Source organism: Manis javanica, chromosome 5 (assembly GCF_040802235.1).
Source record: "Manis javanica isolate MJ-LG chromosome 5, MJ_LKY, whole genome shotgun sequence".
Classification (NCBI taxonomy): Eukaryota; Metazoa; Chordata; class Mammalia; order Pholidota; family Manidae; genus Manis; species Manis javanica.
In genome coordinates, this window is record NC_133160.1 from 3,687,587 (window position 1) to 3,696,301 (window position 8,715).

General features: G+C 51.8%; 1 long non-coding RNA gene across 1 annotated transcript; it reads right to left on the reverse strand.

The window, feature by feature from the left end:
• Positions 1-499: 499 nt before the first annotated feature.
• LOC118970250 (uncharacterized) lies at positions 500-7,913 on the reverse strand. The gene is made up of 3 exons (XR_005058061.2): positions 7,562-7,913; positions 4,070-4,753; positions 500-1,069 (listed from the first exon to the last, which is right to left on the reverse strand). It is a non-coding gene; the product is annotated as an uncharacterized lncRNA (long non-coding RNA).
• Between the last annotated feature and the right edge of the window lie 802 nt (positions 7,914-8,715).

Below are 8,715 nucleotides of genomic sequence, written 5' to 3' on the forward strand. Positions count from 1 at the left end.
GAATTGAATAAGAGTACAGGTCATACATGCATTCAGCAGAAAAATTGTGATGCTGTCACAAGACATGCCTGAGCTCTGGGCATGAATGTTCCTCTGGTGCTGAGGGGCCTTGACCCACCTGGGGGTGGCACCTGTGAGCACCTGAGCCTCAGACACCCAATGGGTGTGATAAGCAAGACTCTGGCTCTTTGCCAGCTCAGTGCTGGTGAAATTTTAAATCACAGTGGCTAGCGAGACCAAATGGGCCAACTTTTCTAAATGGCCAGAGGCCTTGTTTAAACTCACTGAAACTGAACAGGCACAGCAGATGTCTTTGTGGTAAGGGCAGCCCCTTAAGTGATGAAACACCACATTTCATCGACTCTAAGCACACAATTGCAAGAAGCGCCATTATTTTTGTTTCATTATGAAAGTAAAATACGCTGCCAATTAAACCATGACACAATGCTTTATTATTGCTTAGTGTTTTTTAATTTTACTTATTGAAGGAGTTCTTTGAGACTTAGACATATTTTTATCACATATTACTATTGTGCATACATAAAAATGAAAATACAAATGAAATAAATTGGTTGTTATCCCTCAAACTTCTTTCTACTGAGTTCAACTCTCCTGAATCATTTTTCAACTCAGACTCATCAGTGTCTGGGTTTTTCCACACTCCCTCGTCCTCTGCACATTCACCCGGAGCCTTGATGAGGAGCATTTCTTTAAGGAATCTATACAAGGATTAAAAATCATGGGTGCTGGACTCGCTAGCGGACTTCAGACTTAGACAGTTTTTCTGCTTCGATTCCCACTTCAGCAACGTCACTAAATATGTATGATTCAATCCAACCCTCTGCCTCATCCCCACAATCACGACATCCATGGAAGTTAAAAGAGGGCTCCTGCCCCAGCCAGGATTGTCCTCCTGTGTGCCGACAGACGCCGGCCAGTTGCATGTTAGCTACACGTGTTCATTGCAGAAGGGAAATTCCAGCTTGAATGCTGATCGTCGTGGTATTCACACATGCACAGGCACTTGAATGTGTCGTAGCCTTCCTAACACACCGTGGACAGCAGGATCCTGACATCAGAAATACAGATGGGTGAAAAAAAGTTCACCTTAGAAATAGTGAAATGCAGTAAGTGGACAGATGAACAAAACAATGCTTGGGGCCTTCAGTTCTGCAAAGAAAATGAAACAGGTGGAAAGGATCAAGAGTAGCTGGAGGGAGATGGACAAAGAGAACCTTTCTGAGGACAGGCTCTTTGGGAAAAGTCTGAAAAAGAAGACATCAGCCAAAGGAGGACCCAGGAGATGCATCCCTGACTGTACCTGCAGAAGAAGCAAGACTATACATATGGCAGAACAAAACAAGCTCCGTCTCAGTGGCATAAAACCATGGTTATTTCTGATTTATTCTGTGTCCGAAACCAGGGAGACTGAAGCATCCTTCCCACTTCAAGACTCAAAGTGCACAGAAAACCACTGCCTGGAAAATCTCCAGTTGCCATGGCAAAGGGAAAGGAAAGGGGTAAATTCCATGCATGTTCTGAAAGCTTCTCCCTAGAAACGCGTGTCCCTCTGCCCACGTTTCTTTAGGGAAAGCAAGTTACCAGAGCTGCCTAACTTCCGGGGGTGGGGGGAGTGGAGCGCAATCTGCCACATGCTTGTGAGATGAACCAAAACACGTTGGTGAGCAGCAGTAATGATGGCCACACAGGCAGAGAAAAGCACCAACCCAGGGAGATGGAGAGGAGCCTGGTGCAGGGGCTCAGGGGGAGATCAGAGTGACGGGAGAGCGGTGGAGGGGGCCACAGCTGGCAGAAGACGGCACTCTGAAGAGTGGAGAAGCCTAGGGCCCTGCCACGCTCTGAATGCCACGACTTCATCCTAACTGTGACCTCAGATGCCTGGAGACAGACTCAGCAACTAACCGTAGAAAGAGGTGGTTGAATTACACCTAATTTCCACAAATGCTTTTGTTGAGCAAACATGGCAATGCCAGAATGTGGTTTTCCATCATTTAATCAGTCTTCCAAAATGCTCCAAAATCAGTGTTAATCACAGTTTTTAAAATAATACATTTAATATGTCCTTAAATAGTGTGTTTCAACATTAATTCTGCAATTAAATACACACTTTCACGCTCGTCCTGTTAGGGCCTCACCACAGCCCGTGAGGACAGTATCCCCAGCCTTCATTTCGGATGAGGAGACCACGGCTCACAGAGCTGAGCGACAGCCAGTGTCACACTGCCAGAGTATGACAGCGCTGGGTCCCAGGTCCCCAAAGTAGAGACTTGGAAAACCAACCCCAGGCTTCTGGACCTCCCACCTAAGAGGCAATTATAACCCCCCATGAGCCCCCAAGTCAGGGATGTTTCTGAACTCATGGTGACTTTGGGGCATTAGGTCATCTCTGGGTTCACCAGGCCCCAGCGGCTTCCAGCATCCCTCAAGCTCCATGTGAGGGCACCTTGCGTTTCAGAAGGGCTCTTGCCCATCAGAGGACCTCAAGGACGCAAACATCCACGGGGCACGTTTGTAAAGCCTGTCCGATTCATAGAAGGGGAAGGAGCCAAAGGCCCCGCGCGTACTTTCTGGCGCTCAGTCCAGCGCTGCACATAGGATGAAAGGAGGCGCATCCTCAGGGGACAGCCCGCAGCACCAGGGCCAGGACAGGGCAGGAGTCCAGCACGCCCTGGAAAAGGAGGGGGCCTTTCACACTTCAAAAGCCCGCACATCTCCCAGCAGCTACAATGGCTCACATCCCGTTAGAAAAATACAGGGAGGGAAGAGGTGGGTCCCCAAAACCGGGAATGTGCCCCAGGCCCAGCCCAAATGCACGCCCTCAGCAGCCCGCCTGACAAATAGCACCCCCAGCACCTTAGCAGCCCTCTCTCTATAATAAATCGCAGCAGGTGGTGCGACTCACCAGGGGCCACACCCTTCGCAGCTCCGGGCAGCCTCCCAAACCTGCCAGGAAGGCTCTGTGACTCCCCCACTGGACAGATGCGGACACTGAGGCTCTCAGGGTGGGCTCCCCTTCTCTCTCTAAGCACACACCCAGCCCAGCGCCACTGGCTCTACTCTCAGCGTACATCCAGCGTCTTCAGATCTGCACCAGGCCTGAGCCTAGCTAATAATCTGAATAGTATAAATGTCCTGTGACAGGTGGTGGTCAACCTGTGCTACTTCCCTTCTCATGGGTTGAATGCCTGTCCCCACAAAGTCCGCACAAAGTGGCAACTGCAGCCCTCGAGGCGGGGATGGTGTTAGGAGGCAGGGCCTTTAGGAGGTGACTCCGATGAGATGAGCTCATGAGGGGGCCCCGTGGTGGGGTTAGCGCCCTCATAGGAAGACACCAGAGCTCCCCTCCCCTCTCTGCTCCCCCTCCTGAGAGGATACGAAGCAGGAAACAGGTTCTCACCCGACGCTGGATCTTCTAGCACCTCGGTCTCGACTTCCCAGCCTTCAGACAGTGCGAGATAAATCCTGACTGTGCGGCCGCCCCATCTGCGGTACTTTGCTGTAGCAACCTGACTGGACTAAGACACATACCCGCCCCTACGGGTAGGGTCCACAGTGACTCTCTGTACTATTTAAGAAGCCTAAAATTATTTCCAAATAGAAAGTGTTAGAAAATAACTCTAGAATCTGACCACTTCTTCCCATCAACCCAGGCTGAGTGGCTGCACCTCTTAGCACCACTTCAGCCTTTGCAGCCCTCCCAGGTGGCCCCGGTCACAGGGCAGATAAAGGCCAGAAAGATCACAGCTGATGGCCTTGTGGATCTGCCCACTGGCACTGCCCTCCGCCCCGCAGCTCCCTCGGCCCTGACACCGGGACACTCTCACGCCCCAGCTGTCCTGCGGGCACTGCCTGCTCCTCCTTCAGGTCAGAGGCCACCTCTTCAGAGAGGTCTTTCCTGACCCCTCTTCCTCAGGACCCCTCCAGGGCTGACAGAGGAGGGACTCAAGGGCACTGTGAGTGATGGCATGTGCCCCGCGGGGTTGTTGGTGACATGGGTATATACACTGGCCAAAGGTCATCTAGTGAACACGTCTGGTCTGTCATTTACCTTCCGTGATGATGCCTGATCGGGAAAGAAATCGCGTAATGAAGAACCCCTTCTGCTGTGACTTCTCCATCACCATTCATTTCCTTTGTGGACCTTGTCACAACCTGCAACCATCTTTTCCTTTATGCATTTACTTGTCTGTTGTCTGTGCCCTGATGCACACAGGCACACTCTATACACACACACAGAATTTGTCAGCCCTCCACAGCAAGCAAAGGAGAGGCCCCCAGGACAGCAGGGGCCAGGTCTGGCCTTCACACCACGTGCCCAGCATCCAGCTCCATACAGGGAATGAAGGCCTGCAGGCTGATCTCACTGTGTAGGCCGCATGGCGAGCTCACTAGGAAGGGCTTCTGGGCTTTTCCACTCTGTATCCTCCCCAAAGCCCCTCTACTTGTGTCTTGGCCAGAAGAAAATAGTCCAAATTCAGAAGAGTTCAACTGACAGACTGACTTGCCCATCTGATGAAGATTTCCTGATTGTTAAGGGACACGGTGACCATATCAGCCCAGGCCCTTCTCTAGAAGGTCTTCCATCCCAGAGGGCACACGGACACGACGAAGCACATCACTATCTCAGGAGCCAGGACACAGCTCTGCCCAGCAGAAAAATAAAGCAGGAGACGCTTGAGTACGGGCAGAGTGAAGGAATGAGGGAGTCAGCCCCGTGTCAGGATCACGAGTTCTAGAAAAAGAGGAGAGCTGGTGTCAAGCCTCAGCTGAGAGCATGTTTGGGGTGACCCAAGCAGAGCAGGGGGCCCCTGTTCCATGGGGACAGGGAGATGGCCTCAGGGATCAAGATTAGCCCTTTTCTTTAAGATGACAAAAACAACATCAAGTGATCAACAGCTGGAGGGAGGAAGACTGACGTCACAGGAGCGAGAGGGTGACACATGAAGAGGACAGTGAGTCCGCACTTGCGGAGACGCTACAGCAGATAGGACCACAGGCGGTTTCAGAGATTGCATTTCCTAAAGAAATCCATTACTTTCCAGCATGGGTAATGATTAAAAGTAACTCCTAACAAAGCGTGTTCTGCCAGCCGGGGACATGTGCATAAGGGACACTCAATAAATATTTGTTGATGGATTGATTTTCAAGTGCAGTTCCTGCTGAACTTGAACAAACTGAGGTTCATTTATAATTGGAAGCACCTTGTGGCTTCCTCTTAGTTAGCCAAACTCCTTAAAAACAGTTTGCTCTCAATCTTGCTATCACTCCAGCCAAGCCCTCAACCTGGCCCCAATTTAAATTGTCACTTCAAAATGGGGGAGGCCTGAATTAGTAAGATTTTACTGCACTCACGGTTTTAGATTAAAATCAATGCTGTGCCCAAATGCAAATCAATGAAAAATGATGGGGTAAAGCAGAAACTAATAAACGCTCTCTCTCATCTTTCTGGGAGACTCCAGCCGAGGCCCTCCAATCCCCCAAGCTTTACCCAGATTCCTCGGCACCCCTGAGATGGGCATGGGCCAACCTGCAGACCCAACCCCTATTGCTTTGTCTCCGGTGAAATCTGAGACCATTAGTGTCAAAACCAAAGCCCTCCTCAGCAAGGCTTGTTGAATGAAAAGTACACCCATCCGGACAGGGCCTCTCACACTTCAGTGTGCACACAGACTGCCTGGAGCAGGGGCTGAGATCCCGCTGAGGCAGCTGGGCGTGGATCACTATGGAAAAAAGGCATTTTATTCAGGATGCACAGATCTGCATGTCCCAACCACCAGCACTCCAAAGTGGCTGAAATGATAAGGGCTTTGGTTATCTCGCCCAGCAAAAGGTCTACAGCAGGGGTGAGCCAGGAACAGCAGACCAGGGCTCCACCGTTCCTGGCGGGCACCCGAGTCCCTTCCCTCCTTCTGACCTCGCATCCCTGAGTGTGAGTTTTGCCCTCAGGCTGTCCCTGGTACAGGATGGCCAGTGCCATCCCAGGCACCACATCCGAATATTCAGCTAAAGACCCATGTCTGCCTCGAGCATCTTTTTAAGAGAAGCCTTTTGTAGAAGCCTTGGTGAACATAATGCAGTGCCTCCTTGGGCCGACCCGAGACCATTCTCACCACAGAGCTAGCCCTGGCCAGAAGAATGGGATGCCAGAGCTGACTGACTCAAACCAGATTTTAACCCCTGCCTGGGGATGAGATCAACACCCCAACACATTCCCAGTTTGGAGGCAGGTGGGCACCCAGACCAAGTGGAAGTTCTGCCAGTGAGGATGAGGAGTGGTGGCCAGCCATGCCCACTTCGTTAGCAGCCACTGCATTCCAGACGGAGCCTCACAAAGGGCCCACCACTCCTGCACTGGGAGGAAGCTGAGGCTCAGAGGGAGGTGACCCGATCTGAGCCCCCTCTTCTGACTGTAAGTCAGTGTCACCTGGCATGACCTCCTCATTTCTGGGATGGGGAGCCTCCCGGACATGCTGTGCCCGAGGAGGTGTTGGACCACGTGGCAGGGCTTGCCTAGGTGCATCTGTAATCCCCAACAGAGGGCTTAGAGTCAATAAAAGCCCGATCAACCACTAATCATTGCGGAGGATGAATTATCACAGAACTTGGATTGCCAACCCTGAGACAGATGGCGAGTCGGACACACAAAAACAAACCCTCCATGGCTTTGGGGGATGTTGCCAAGGGACAAAAGAGGAGACAGTTTTATTCAAAATCAGAATCTGTCCCCAGCTGTGCTTCCAGCCCGCCTATATTAACGCAGGGTCAGACAAGGCCACCAGCACAAGATCATTTTTCTTTGCCCACCAGCCTGAGCAATGACCCTGGAGGCTGGCATTACAGAACCCAAACACAGACGCTCTGTGTCTGCCTCTCCCACAGCCTCCTGAAAAGAAACAGCCATAGGAGGAAAGTTTATTTGTCCTAAGCTCTTGGATGACCCCCTGACACAGAGTATTTTGCACCAGACATCCTCCCCCCCTCACACCCCGCGCCTGAACTAGCACCACCCACCTGCGTGGGGAGTGGGCGCATGCTCTCCGGGCAGGGGCAGGGCTGTGCTGCCTGCCATGCATGACCTGGCTCAGCTGCTTAGAAGCTGAAACTTCAATATCCTTTCAACTGGCACCCACTGCAGAGGTGCTTTGCAGAGGATCTTAATCTGGTTTATGTTCTGTGAACGTGAAGCCTGATCTAAACCCAGAAGTGCTCTGGTAAGCAGATGCCCAGATCAGAGACACCCATCAGAAAGCAAGGCCCCTCTGCTGCCTGCTGACACCGACAGCTATGGGAAGCCCACACCCTCCGCTGTGTGGCCCCGGCATGGAATCCCTCCACACCACCCCTTTAAACCTCTCCCTCCTGGCCGGCGAGGTCAAACACGGAGGCTGCTGATTTAATCTACACTCCCACACTTCCCCAAGTAACGCCCACCAGGCCCCGCTCTAATGCCAGTTCAGCTTGCCCCTGGCTGGCGGCGGTCTCCTCGGACCCCTCCTCTCCATCGTGGCACTGGCCTTGCCCAGACCCCTCCCCTACTCACAGGAGTCCTCAGTTGGAGCGGTTCAGGGGGGTGGCCAGGATGTTCAGGTCTGAAATACGCCTCTGACTCTGCAAGTAGCATTTGCCCATCATTTATTTGCCACGTGCAAGATTTCGACACAGAGCTGGCAATTCTCTCTCATAGACAGATGCCCAAACTTCCTTCCTCTTGTTCTGTTAGGCCCACATCTGGGCCATCTGTGTGGCTGTGCCACTGTGTGGGGACAGCCATGGGGTGGGGGGGAGATGCAGTCACGGGAGCGGGACTTCAGCCCTCGAGAAGACAGAAACTTCCTGGGGACTTTGGGCAATGTCCTCCTTGACAAAGCGAACAAAACGAAGCTATGTCACCCCTCCTGCCTGCCTGGCTAGGCTGCTGTGAAGAGGAAGTGAAAGAGTCTTTGAAAATTATTAAGTCACGACATCCAACTGTAGGCCCCAGGAAGACACTGGGTGTCTTAAAGGTAACATCAAGCCTCTCTGAGAAGATTCTAGACCCTGGTGGGCCTCCCTGGTATTGCCTTGAGGATTCTAAATACTAGAAGCACAGTGACATGTTAACAGCAAAAATAAGAGCAAGAAATTTACTGCAAACTTAAGCAGGCTGGGAGCTGTGCTTTCTGCACATCGGCTCATTGAGTCCTCACCACCTTTGACATCACTACAGTCCCCAGTTTTCAGAAAAAGTTGAGGAGGCCAGCTGACTTGCATGACATTACACAGCTAGTCAACGGTGTCACTAGGACCTACATCCAGGGTGGCTGATGGGGGCCAGGGCACTTACCCATTGCCCTAGACAAAATCCTAACATCATGTCTGACCCGAAGCAGACCTGCCTCTCTGGGCCTCAGCTTCCCTCTCTGCAGAAGGAGAGAATGAGCAAGGGACCCCTTCCAGCTTGCAGCTTGGGCAAACTTGGGCATTCTTGGAATGCAACTTGGTTGAGAGCAAATTGCAAACTCTTCAAGGCAGCAGTTCCTGGCTGTGCTTCATGCTGCCTGGCCGTGCAATTTCCTCCTGCTGTGGACGGGCCATGGAAAGAAGAGAGCTTCCTGTCGCTCACTTTATAGCCCCCAGTTCAGGCAATGCGTGCTTCTGATAAAATGACAACTACATGGAGTTTATTTGGGGGGCAACTTGTTTAGGCTAATTTCC